The 13,156-nt window shown below is 36.1% G+C and overlaps 1 protein-coding gene across 1 annotated transcript in view; it reads right to left on the minus strand.

Annotated features, from left to right (window-relative positions):
* SLC35F1 (solute carrier family 35 member F1) overlaps positions 1-13,156 on the minus strand; it is a 786,899-nt gene that overhangs the window by 265,748 nt on the left and 507,995 nt on the right. The window lies entirely within an intron of this gene.

Raw genomic sequence — 13,156 nt, forward strand, 5'->3', positions numbered from 1 at the left:
CAATTTTATTTGTGCAATCTGCAGCTTAAGTTTTTTTGGCATCTGCTGTGATTGTACATAGTGGATGTTTTTAATTGTTTATAGTGTTCTGAGAGTGTTGCATTCCAGTGAATGTCAGAATATGTGGTGCATTCTAAGTTAATTGAGGTTGTTTGAAATTTGTGTCTGCAGCTAATGTTGTGTTTTGTGAAAGACAAGAACGATTGGTTTTCACTGTTTGTTTGTTATGTTTTTCTCTTTTGTGAATACGTGTGGAAGCGTGCTGTATGGACAGCATATTGAAGTGTGAAGTGTATGTCATTTTGCTTGCTATTGAGCAGTGTCTCTGCATGAGTGGAGTGCATGATTTGCGTTTAGTTTCTTGTTATCTTGTGTTTGCGTGTCACATGAGATGTTTCACACAAACATGGGGGAAGTATTGATGAGTATTGATGAATATCGTTATGTAATGGGGGTGATTGCTTTTAGGAGGTGAACCTAAAACGTTTTGAATCTCCTCGTACAATGTTATTGTCTAACCACCAGCTGTGCCCTAAAATTTCCTTGTCTTACCCCTATGCAGGATGCACTACGTCCCTAGGATTGTCTAGAACTTTCCTTCATTGGGAATCTGGCCACGGAAAAGCATCTACCTTGCTGGCCACCCCGGTTGTAGCCTGTACACCCACACCCCACTCTTTTTTTTCCCTCCCTGGTGGATTAGATCTTTTTATTGTCTTTCTGTGTTGTATCTTGCTCTCATATTTCAGAGGCCTAAAATGTTTTATTTTTCTATTTGGTTCTCAACACTATATTTGTATTTGCAGGATGAGATCATGAAGCTGTCTTCAGAGATTGAAACACACTAACTGAATTATTTTTGAGTTTCCATATTTAGGTGAAATCTGTACAGGCAAAATTCCATAAGTGCACTCTTCAAAAGATTAAAGATTGAAAGCAAGTAAACCTTTAAAGAAAGAAAAGATGAAGATGAGAGACCTTTTGTCAAGCTTGTTTTAACCACCATACTGCAGTAAAAGTTGTTGAACTATCTTTGGATCCATTCTTTGCTTTGCATGCTGGTACCAGCCCCAGAACTGGACTCTGGGTAATCCATGACTGTTTCCTCTGATGTGTGTCTTCAGGACATAAAGACTATCCTTCTCTGGACTGTGCCTTACCGCTCGATATGGAGGACCTGTTATGCTGTTACAGGGTCAACCAATTAAATTAGGGGAGTATTGTTTTAACTCCATTCCTTATATTGCTTGTTTTGTATTTTCTTGTATTTGTTTTATTTTTATTGATCATATTGGGTATAAGAAATCATATGCTTCATTGGTATTAGTGCACATTGTAGTTTATGTGCTTAACATAGTAATTTTTAGATAAAGGTAACTGTGAACTTCACAGTATTGTACCCTATTGAATGGCCCACTGAGTATAAGAAAATAGGTTTAAGGAAAATGCTGCAACATAGCATAATATCTTAGACCCTTCACCCTTTAGAACATAAGGAGGACACGTCTAAGCTAGAAGTTTATAGTAAATATACAGAGAAATGTTTGTTCAGGGAATAGCATTATTATGGGTTATGAAAGCAAATGTATTTTTCCCTTTTATTAATTAGTATGGTATCTGCAAAGTGAATTTGGTCATTCCTGATGTTTGTCAAAGAGAGTAATTCTTACCATAAAGATGTGTTCACCTTTAAAAGAACTTGTAGTTTTAAATGATGTTCTGTTTGTATGCGTTCCTCATACAGGAGTGTGAGAGAATTTAGGTTGCATAAAATAATTAGTAAACTAGTAGTGTTTATATCAGATGAGATTGTTGAATATTAGGATCATGGTTGGAGAATTATAAACATTATAGATAGCAGCCATCCAGAATAAAGCAACACAAGGTTCTTTTATTTTTTTTAGAAGTTCAAAGTGACAGTGTAAAGAAATTCATTTATTTTTATTGACTGTTTTCTTTTTTCCATTCTTACTACAGGGCAGGCCTTAGCATAAGTTTTGGCATAACCATTCAGGCCCTTGATGAAGTCTGACAGGTTTTCACTTGCTTAGTATTCATGCAGTATCATTTAAAAGTGTATAGAGAAGTTGTAAATTATTCTCTGAGAAATGTCAATGTATTTAGTTTGTATTATATATCAACAATGTTTTGTTTGATTTTAAATGACATAGGATGAAAGTGACGTTTTATTTGGACATAATTGTGATTGTATTGCGGTGTGTACTCATCCTGTACTGTTTCTGTTTGCTTCCTAGACTCCCTGTGACTCGAGTGTTTGCTTGCCATGGGTATCCACTGGTTGCCTTGTCTACCCCATGAACAAACCATCAGATTTCCAGTATGTCCCTGCGGAAGAATCGTGGATAAGCACCCCTACTGCAAATGAACTGTTGGAGAACTGTATTATAGCAAAGTGTCAAGGTGCACCGCTCTCAAATGGACAAAGACTGTTCTTAAAGTATTCAGAGGCCACCTAGAGACAGTTGTGCTGTTGCTATGTCATGCTTTACTGTGGAAAAGGAACTGTTGGACATATTGGGGGGTGCTAGCAATGCAGGTGGAGAGATAGACGATGCAGCATTGTTTGGGGGTAGATGGGGGGCTGGTTGGGTCTCTGTGCCGGTAGACCGGTAGTTTTGGGAAGGCTGGAAGTTAGATGGAAGGTATTGGAGGGGCTGTACCTATATGCAGTGACAATTATCCTATAAAAGTATATCACGACACAGGAATATTTTTCTCTTTAGTATTCTCACAGAGTTCTGTTACCATAATATAAGGCTTTACTAATTTTCTATGTCTGTCTATTTTTTATGTTAGGATGGTATGTTAGGGGTAGTATGAACCTGATGGCAGCCATCTTGTTCCTCGCAGCCATTTTGTAATGAATAGACTTTATTATACTGGGTTCTTGTGTAGTGAGAATTATATGCATGTTATGATAGTTTCCTTAGCTGTTTGGCCTTGCCAATGTACCCTGGCTCGACGCCCAGAAATAAGATAGAATAAGATAATGTAAACAAGATGGTCCAGCGACCTTGGTGTCTCTGCAGATGCATGGTTTATTATGACTATAGAATATTGTTTATGAGCTAGTGAATTTCCAGAATCACACTGTGTGTAACTCTGTATAACTGTGTAAGATGACGCGGTCCTAACGTGTCATCCCCTTAACCCTGTATGTTACTATAAGAAAGGCTTGCACTGTGCAATAAACAGAATTGGCTTTCGATCATAATGCTGCGTGGTCTGAGTCATTCTAAGGGGCCCTTATCAGGTAATCTACATATGCCTCAGGTGGTACACTAGGCCCCAGGCTTTGGCCTGCACTGACACTTACGGGGACACCTAACACCAACATCACTCTGTTTGTACAAATTTTACAGTGATGGTGCAGTTAGATAGAGAAAGATACATATTAAATATAGGAAGAGGGTCGAAAATCACTTGATTAAAGCAATTTCCAAAGTCTAATTGATCTGCACTGGTAATATCAAATAATTCAAGAAAACCCCTGGTAAAGGACACCAATTGAACAATACACAGAGAGAGATCAATTTGTGAAATCCAAGAAGAATTTATTCCTAAGTACTCTGATCATTATTCATATAAGTACTCCGATCAATTTCATACTGGAACAGAATATGTAAATAATAAATAAATAAATCTTAACAGCCTAAACTGAAAATGCCTAATATCTAATTGGTCGTCAAGATATGTGTGCTGATTGAGTGACCGGTCACGGAAAAAAAGGGGGAGGAAAAAAGAATTGGACTCCCGGGAGTATAAAAAACTGATCATTCATAGTTGCTGTCCTTATAGATAAAAGGTATACATCCCCAGAATTCAGGAAATCTTGTCAGTAATATTAGATCAGTCTTATATTCCAAAAACTTGCAGTGTCCATGATAGTTCCAAACTAGAGCTATATCAATATAACCACCATCAGATTAACCCCTATTCATTGGTATAGTAGCAGTCCCAGAGTTCCCTTATCCTCCAGACTGTATAGGGTGTCCCAACTGAAGGTGGAACTTCTGTATTCACTTGTTAAATTAAACTGTAAATGTAATCAGCATACCTGTGCATTAAACTTCTGCCCGTTTTGATGTGCAAGCTGTAGGTAGTTCTTGTTTCCCATGTCTGACACTCCAAGGATGACTGTGCATTGCTTCATATTTATGTCTCAGTCATCCGGTCCTCTAAGGGAATAACACGTTAACTCCATACTCACAAACTTAGGCCTGTTGTGCCTTGCAGAGGTGCTGTCGTTGCAATGCTTTTGTGGAGGTTAATCTTGGTGCCTGTATGCTCCACTTGCTCGAACCAATTCAGCTCCGGCATACCCAAATTAGCAGAAAGAACGAACAGGGGGTCAGTTGATACCCCCTGTGTAGTAAGAGAAAAAATGCTACGTGCATTTCACCCTTCACTGTCTGTGCTTTGTGGGCTTTTTCTGGCGTTTATTTACTATGGCTGTGTGCCGAGTTCATATCCTTTAATCAGACATTAACATTATTCGATACAGTGCTTGCTATATTGAACAAAAATTGCTACACTTTTCAATCCTACTGTATATATATATATATATATATATACTGTATATATATATATATATATTTATATATATATACACACATTTATATATATATATATGTTTATATATTTGTACATATGTATTTATGTTATATAAAAAAAGTACCAGCTCACAGGGTTAGTATACTGCCTCTAGGTTACAGTGAAATTCCTTTAAAATTATATAAGGGATTAATCCAGTGCATGGTAATCTAAAATAATTATTTCAAGAAAAAGAACTTGCAATAGATTAGGTCTAGCACCACCTTTTACAGGCAAAAATATTGTATACACCGTGTCACAAAAAGGTTGAGACCACTCCAGGGCTGCAAATAAAAAGATGTTTTATTTAAACATCATTTATAAGTGTATGAAAAATAAATCAGACTTTGTATAAATTTGTGATACTTAAGCGGGGTATACCCTATATTGTTAGTGTGTATGCATAACAAAAGATAATTAAGCCAACAGTACAATTATCATTAAATTATTTAATTATTTCTAAATAGATATTCATATATATATATATATATATGTATATATATATATATATATATATATATATATATATATATATATATATATATATATATATATATGTTTATATTTATACATTTATATAATCATGTGTATATATACATATATATATATATATATATATATATATAGTCATGGCCAAAAATATTGGCACCCCTGCATTTCTGTCAGATAATGTACCACTTCGCCCAGAAAATTGTTGCAAATGTTTGGGCATTCTCATGTTTATTTCTTTTGTTTGTATTGGTATGACACAAAAAAGTGGAGAAAAACAAATTCAAATCAGACACATTCCACGCAAAACTCCAAAAATGAAAATGGACTGGACAAACTTTCTCGAAATTGTAAGAAATAATTGCATTCCAAGTTTGTGATGCTCCTGTAATTTGTAATTAAACTCACTTGTATCAATTAATAGGTGCTGACAATATAGAAATCACACCGGCAACCAGTTAAAATGGTGAAAAATTGACTCAACCTTTCTGTTGTGTGTCTCTGTGTGCCACACTGAGCATGGAGAAGACAAAGAGTAGCAATGAATTGTCTGAGGATTAGAGAACAAAAATTGTGGAAAACCATAGACAATCTCAAGGTTACAAGTTATCTCCAGAGACCTTAATGTTCCTGTGTCCACTGTGTGCAACATTGTCAAGAAGTTTACAGCCCATGGCACTGTAGCTAATCTCCCTGGACATGGACGAAAGAGAAAAACAGATTAAAGATCGCAACAAAGTATTGTTCGAATGGTGGATAAAGAACCTCAATCAATTTCTAGAAAAATTTAAGCTGACCTTCAGGCACATGGTACAAATGTGTTAGCTCGCACTATACGTTGCCATCTGAATGAAAAGGGACACTATGGTAGGAGACTCAGGAGGACCCCACTTCTGACAAAGAAACCTAAAAAGACAGATTAGAGTTTGCCAAAAATTACCTGAGAAAGTCAAAATCCTTTTGGGAGAATGTGCTGTGAACAGACGAAACAAAACTACAGCTTTTTCATATAGCCCATCATTCTACTGTTTTCAGAAAAAGAAATTAGGCTTTTAAAGAAAATAATACAGTCCCTACAGTCATACATGGTGGAGGTTCACTGATGTTTTGGGGTTGCTTTGCAGCTTCAGGCACTGGATGTCTTGAATGTTTGCATGACATTATGAAATCTGAAGACTATCAAAGAATTCTGTGGTGCAATGTAGGGCCAAGTGTCAGAAAGTTGGGTCTCCATCAGAGGTCATGGGTCAATAACCCAAAGCACACATCAAAAAGCACCCAGAAATGGTTTAAGACAAAGCACTGGAGAGTACTGAACTGGCCAGCAACGAGTCTAGATCTCAATCCCATAGAGAGAGATCTCAAAACAGCAGTTGGGAATAGGAACCCTTCCAATCTGAGAGGCCTGATGCAATTGGCAAAATAAGAGTGATCCAAAATTAAAGTAGAGAGGTGTAAGAAACTCATTGATGGTTACAGAAAGCGATTGATTTCAGTTATTTTTTCCAAGGGGTGTGCTACTAAATATTAAATTGAGGGTGACAATAATTTTGTCTAGTCCATTTTTGGAGTTTTACGTGGAAAGTGTCAGATTTGACTTTTTTTTCTCCCCTTTTTTGTGTCATACCAATACAAACAAAACAAATAAACATGAGAATGCCTAAACAATTGTAATTACAACAATTTTCTTGTATATTTTACCATAAAAACATCAGATATATGTAGAAATATGTATTTATATATAAATAGAACATTTTCTTCTATGTTTTCACGTCGGGTTAGCGCACGCAAGAATATGTATGGGGTGTTAGGTTTTTACCCCACTTTTTCCTTGACTTCTACGGGGGAATATGTGAACACGCACAATATATTCTAACCGTTTTTTTGTGCTCGTCCGGTTAGCGCTCGAATAAAAACAGTTTACTTTTAACCCGTAATGCAAATGCAACCTGAAGAGCGCAAAAAAGCTTACTTCTAGCACAAATAACCCACCACTTGTAATCTGGCCTTTAATGTATACTATTGATAAACTGCATATTAGCTGCTCTTGATATATTTGGTAGGATAATGTTAATAACTAACTGCTTTGTTGTGGTATATATAACTTAAGGAAAATATAAAATTAATATAGTGAAAAAATATATGTCCCTTGGGAAAAAATGAGACTTAAAGGGACATGAACCCCAATTTTTTTTTTCATGGTTTAGATAGAGCATGCAATTTTAAACAATTTTTTAATTTACTTCTATTATCAAATTTGCTTCATTCTCTTGATATCCTTTGCTGGGAAGTATATCTAGATAAGCTCAGTAGCTGCTGATTGGTGGATGCACATAGATGCCTCGTGTGATTGGCTCACTCATGTGCATTGCTATTTCTTCAACAAAGAATATCTAAAGAATGAAGCAAATTAGATAATAGAAGTAAATTGGAATGTTGTTAAAAATTGTATTCTCTATCTGAGTCATGAAAGAAAAATGTTGGGTTTAATGTCCCTTTAAATAAACTAGGTGAATACGTAAATGACATGTGGTTACTTTCTCCCAGTTCCAACAGAAAATATTTTATAGTGCAAAGATGATTTAATCAGTCACTTTTATTGCCTAACAAGAAAATGCAAACAATTTGAAGTAATACATAGATATGTGTAGTAAGAAAAAAAAAAAACCATACAACTCCCTTTCACTATAAAAGCTGTCTCAGTTTTCAGTAACCAAAGATTTATTAACCTCTGTGGGACTAATTATTACAATATTATTATCTGGGAGCTTGATATGCAAAATAAATAGCAATTAGATACCATCAGATGATATATTCACTTGTATATATGAATAAATAGTGGCATACACTGATTAAACAGATTTACCATATACTGTAGATCAAAAATAATGAAAGGGACATTTCCTTTCTTCTTCTTTTTATTTGATATCAAATGGAAAGAGGAAGAATATAAATATAATACTGGGTATTAATCATAGCAGGATAGATAATCATTGTTTAGATGAGCAAGGCTGTATAAGGTAATTGGTACATTAGAAGAATGTGACAATATTATGTTATTGCATGATGAGGTTTAAAATTATTTATCTTTTATTTTATTACTTTTTTTTCTTTTTCTTAAAGATATTCCTGAATTGAAGGGAAAATGTTTTTCTATTTATTTGTGTGTAGGTGGGTGCCCTATTTACCAAGACACCTCTGAATGTTATGTTATCTTTACAAGTCAGAGAGAAACTGTGCAAAAGGTTCCTGTTAGTTTCAGTGTCAGTTTAAATAACATTAACTTAACCCCTTAAACCAAAAGGATGTATATATACATCATGCTGTACTTTGCCTATCATACCACATGATATATATATATATATATATATATATATATATATATATATATATATATATATATATATGCTCCAGAAAGCTCCAGCAGTCTTGGCTGTAAAGTTCCAGCCAAGAGCTGGAGTTCCTTAGCTCCAGGCATCTGCCTGCATAGGGAACAATATGAAGGCAGATGCCAGATTGTTACAGAAGTGTCACGGTCTGTAACGATCATCTGTTGGTGTGGGAGAGAAACCAGGATAGGGGTGGGCAGTCCAGGAGTAAAGGGGGAGGGAGAAAGGAGGGGGAGGGAGTGGGATGGCCCTACACTGCAGAAAAATAAATAAAGAGAGAGGAAGGGATAGGGAGCTACACTACAGAAAATAAGGTGGGTGGGGGGCCCTAGACAATCATTGCCGGAGAGGGGGAGGTGGGGGACCACTACACTACAGAAAATGTACAAAAAATACAGCTGCCAGTACTAAAGATGGCTGCAAGTAGTGGGAGGGGAGGATTAGAGAGCTATTTTGGGGATCAAGGAGATGGGAGGGTTGAGGTGATCACTACACTGCAGAAAAAAAATAATAATAATAATTAAGGGAAAAAAAACTACCATATGGTGGTGACCAGTTGCGGGTGAGGGAGGAAAGAGAGCTGTTCGGGAGGGTTCAGGTAGGGATCAGGAGGAGGGAGGTGTCAGATGGAAGGGTAATCTCTACACAAAAGCGAAAATTAACCTTACAAACTACCTGATTAACCCCTTCACTGTTGTGAATACTAGAAGTGTGGTGTATAGCTGCAATTAGCTGCATTCTAATTACCAAAAATCAAAGAAAGGGGATCAAGAGAAGCTTTTACAATCATTTGTGCCAAGATTGCATAAGCGGTATGTAAATAATTTCAGTGAGAAACCCAAAGTTTGTGAAAAAGTTAACAATTTTTTTTTAATATGATCGTATTTGGCGGTGAAATGGTGGCATGAAATAAACTAAAATGGCCGGCCTAGATCGATACCTTGGGTTATCTACTTAAAAAAAATATATATTGTTTTGACAGGTAAATAAAAAAAAGCAAGGCTGTATTTCTGTTTAAATGGAGTGATAGCAAAAGTGCTAAAAATTCTCCGGTATTTTGGGCAAGTTCTCTGAAAGTCACAGTAGCAAAGGGGTTAAAGGACTATTAAACTCAGCATTTCAACAACGCATAACATTTTTCATTACTGAAAGGGAAACATTATTGCAATGTACATTCATTATTTGTTTTGCTTCATTCCGCTGTAAAATATATCTGAAAATTGGGTTAATACGTTTAGCTAATTTATCTGTGAGCTTTTGTTTACCCTCCTCCTTCCTCACATTTTCTGTACTCATTTGCTCTTTTAAAAAGGCTGAGAATCCTTTTGCATCAACAATCATGATAGAAAACTTTTGGCTTTTGATTACGAGTTTTGCGGTATGAGTGAAAAAGCAGCGTTAAGGCTCTCTTTCACTACCGCTGGTATTCCGAGTTTTGCTGGTATATCTGCACTGCACACTTTTTTGGCCGTAACGCAGCGTAACTACTGCAGCTTTCAAAAAGTCCTTATTTAATGGGACTTCCATAGCGCCGGTATTACAAGTCTGCCTGGGAGGCCAAAAAGTGAGCGGTACAGCCAATACCGTCAAGATCCATACCGTAAACTGAAAGTCAGTAGTTATGGGGTTTACGCTACAGAGCTGTACCATGAAACTCAAAACTAAAGTGCTAAAACGTACACTAACAACCATAAACTACCTATTAACCCCTAAACCGAGGCCCTCCCACATCGCAAACACTATAATAAAAATATTAACCCCTAATATGCCGCTCCGGACATCACCGCCACTATAATAAACATATTAACCCCTAAACCGCCGCACTCCTGCATCGCAAATACTAGTTAAATATTATTAACCCCTAATCTGCTGTCCCTAACATTGCCGCAACCTACATTACAGTTATTAACCCCTAATCTGCCGCCCCCAATGTCGCTGCCACCTACCTACACTTATTAACCCCTAATCTGCCGCCCAGAATGTCGCCGCCACCTACATTACAGTTATTAACCCCTAATCTGCCGCCCCCAACATCGCCGCCACCTACCTACACTTATTAACCCCTAATCTGCCACCACCAACGTCGCCGCCACTATACTAAAGTTATCAACCCCTAAACCTAACCCTAAGTCTAACCCTAACACCTACTAACTTTAATATAATTAAAATAAATCTAATTAAAAATTCCTATCATTAACTAAATAATTCCTATTTAAAACTAAAAGCTTACCTATAAAATAAACCCTAAGATAGCTACAATATAACTAATAGTTACATTGTAGCTATCTTAGGTTATATTTTTATTTCACAGGCAAGTTTGTATTTATTTTAACTAGGTAGAATAGTTACTAAATAGTTATTAATTATTTACTAACTACCTAGCTAAAATAAATACAAATTTACCTGTAAAATAAAACCTAACCTGTCTTACACTAACATCTACCCTTACACTACAATTAAATAAATTACATTAATTAAATACAATTAACTAAATTATAAAAAGAAACAAACACTAAATTACACAAAAACTGTAAGTGGATCTTCAGGGGTTAGTGTTAGGTTTTTTTTAAGGGTTTATTGGGTGGGCTTTATTTTTAGCTTAGGGTTTGGGCATAAAAAGAGCTAAATGCCCTTTTAAGGGCAATGACCACCCAAATGCCCTTTTCAGGGCAAAGGGGAGCTTAGGTTTTTTTAGTTAGGCTTTTATTTGGGGGGTTGGTTGTGTGGGTGGTGGGTTTTACTGTTGGGGGTTGTTTGTATTTTTTTTACAGGTAAAAGAGCTGATTTCTTTGGGGCAATGCCCAGCAAAAGGCCCTTTTAAGGGCTATTGGTAGTTTAGTTTAGGCTAGGGTTTTTTTATTTTGGGGGGGCTTTTTTATTTTGATAGGGCTATTAGATTAGGTGTAATTAGTTTAAATATCTGATAATTAATTTTTTATTTTGTGTAATTTAGTGGGGTTTTTGTAAATTAGTTAATTGTATTTATTTTATGTCATTTATTTAATTGTAGTGTAATGTTAGGTGTTAGTGTAACTCAGGTTAGGTTTTATTTTACAGGTAAATTTGTATTTATTTTAGCTAGGTAGTTAGTAAATAGTTAATAACTATTTACTAACTATTCTACCTAGTTAAAATAAATACAAACTTGCCTGTGAAATAAAAATAAAACCTAAGATAGCTAGAATGTAACTATTAGTTTTATTGTAGCTAGCTTAGGGTTTATTTTACAGGTAAGTATTTAGTTTTAAATAGGAATTATTTAGTTATTAAAAGAAGGTTTTATTTAGATTTATTTTAATTAGATTAAAGTTAGGGGTTTTTAGGGTTAGGGGTTAATAACTTTAGTATAGTGGCGGTGACATTGGGGGCGGCAGATTAGGGGTTAATAAGTGTAGGTAGGTGGCGGCGACATTGGGGGTGGCAGATTAGGGGTTAATAAGTGTTGGTAGGTGGCGGCGACATTAGGGGTTAATAAGTGTAATGTAGGTGGCGGCGATGTTGGGGGCAGCAGATTAGGGGTTAATAAGTATAATGTAGGTGTCGGCGATGTCGGGGGAGGCAGAATAGGGGTGTTTAGACTCAGGGTTTATGTTAGGGTGTTAGGTGTAAACATAACTTTTTATTTCCCTATAGGAATCAATGGGGCTGCGTTACGGAGCTTTACGCTGCTTTATTGCAGGTGTTAGGCTTTTTTTCAGCCGGCTCTCCCCATTAATGTCTATGGGGAAATTGTGCACAAGCACGTAAAACCAGCTCACCGCAGCTCACCGCAGCGCTGGTATTGGAGTGCGGTATGGAGCTCAATTTTGCTTTACGCTGCAATATTGCCTGCTAACGCCGGGTTTATGAAAACTTGTAATACCAGCGCTGTAGGTAAGTGAGCAGTGACAATAACTTGCAAGTTAGCACCGCGCCGCTCATAACGCAAAACTCATAATCTAGCCGATTGTTTGCAATAGCAGTGAGCATACAAGGTAGTTTAGATATTACAATTTTTACTAAGCATGAGTCAGCTGAATCAGTCTTTGTGACCGCTGCTTCATAACTGCTGTTTCTGGCGAGCCTGCAGGCTCGCCAGAAACACGGGGCATCAAGCTCCATCCGGAGCTTAATACATATGCCCCCATATCTTTAGGAGAATACACATATAGCACTCAGTGATGTGTATTCTCCTGAAGAATAGGTCTCTTTACCTATCTTTAAATCTCTGTAGCTTCAAATTATACACACAATACCTACTGCTCCTAAAATGATAGATTATCTGTTTTCAGTTTACTACATACTGGGGGGTTTGCAACATAATAGAGTAGTGCCATCGGACTCTTTTCTTTCTAAACACAAGACATTTCTGTTGTGTCTCTATAGATTAACTTGTCAGCTAAGTCTAAGCATTTTATAACATAACATAAATGTAACTGCAATTGTTTTTCTATAACCAAACTCTATTCACCATTTACCTAATTTGAAGGAGCCAATTGTGCCTTGAGTCTGCAGACAACAATACTAGTCATAATAATTTAGTAAAAAGTGAATCAGTTAAAGCCTATTATATAATATATGTAACAGGGTTAGCTTTGTTTATTATTAATAATGATAATAATAATAATAATAATAATAGATCTGATCTATGTTTTACTATTAATTTTATTTAAAGCCTTAGCTAC

This window comes from Bombina bombina, chromosome 4 (genome assembly GCF_027579735.1).
Source record: "Bombina bombina isolate aBomBom1 chromosome 4, aBomBom1.pri, whole genome shotgun sequence".
NCBI lineage: Eukaryota > Metazoa > Chordata > Amphibia > Anura > Bombinatoridae > Bombina > Bombina bombina.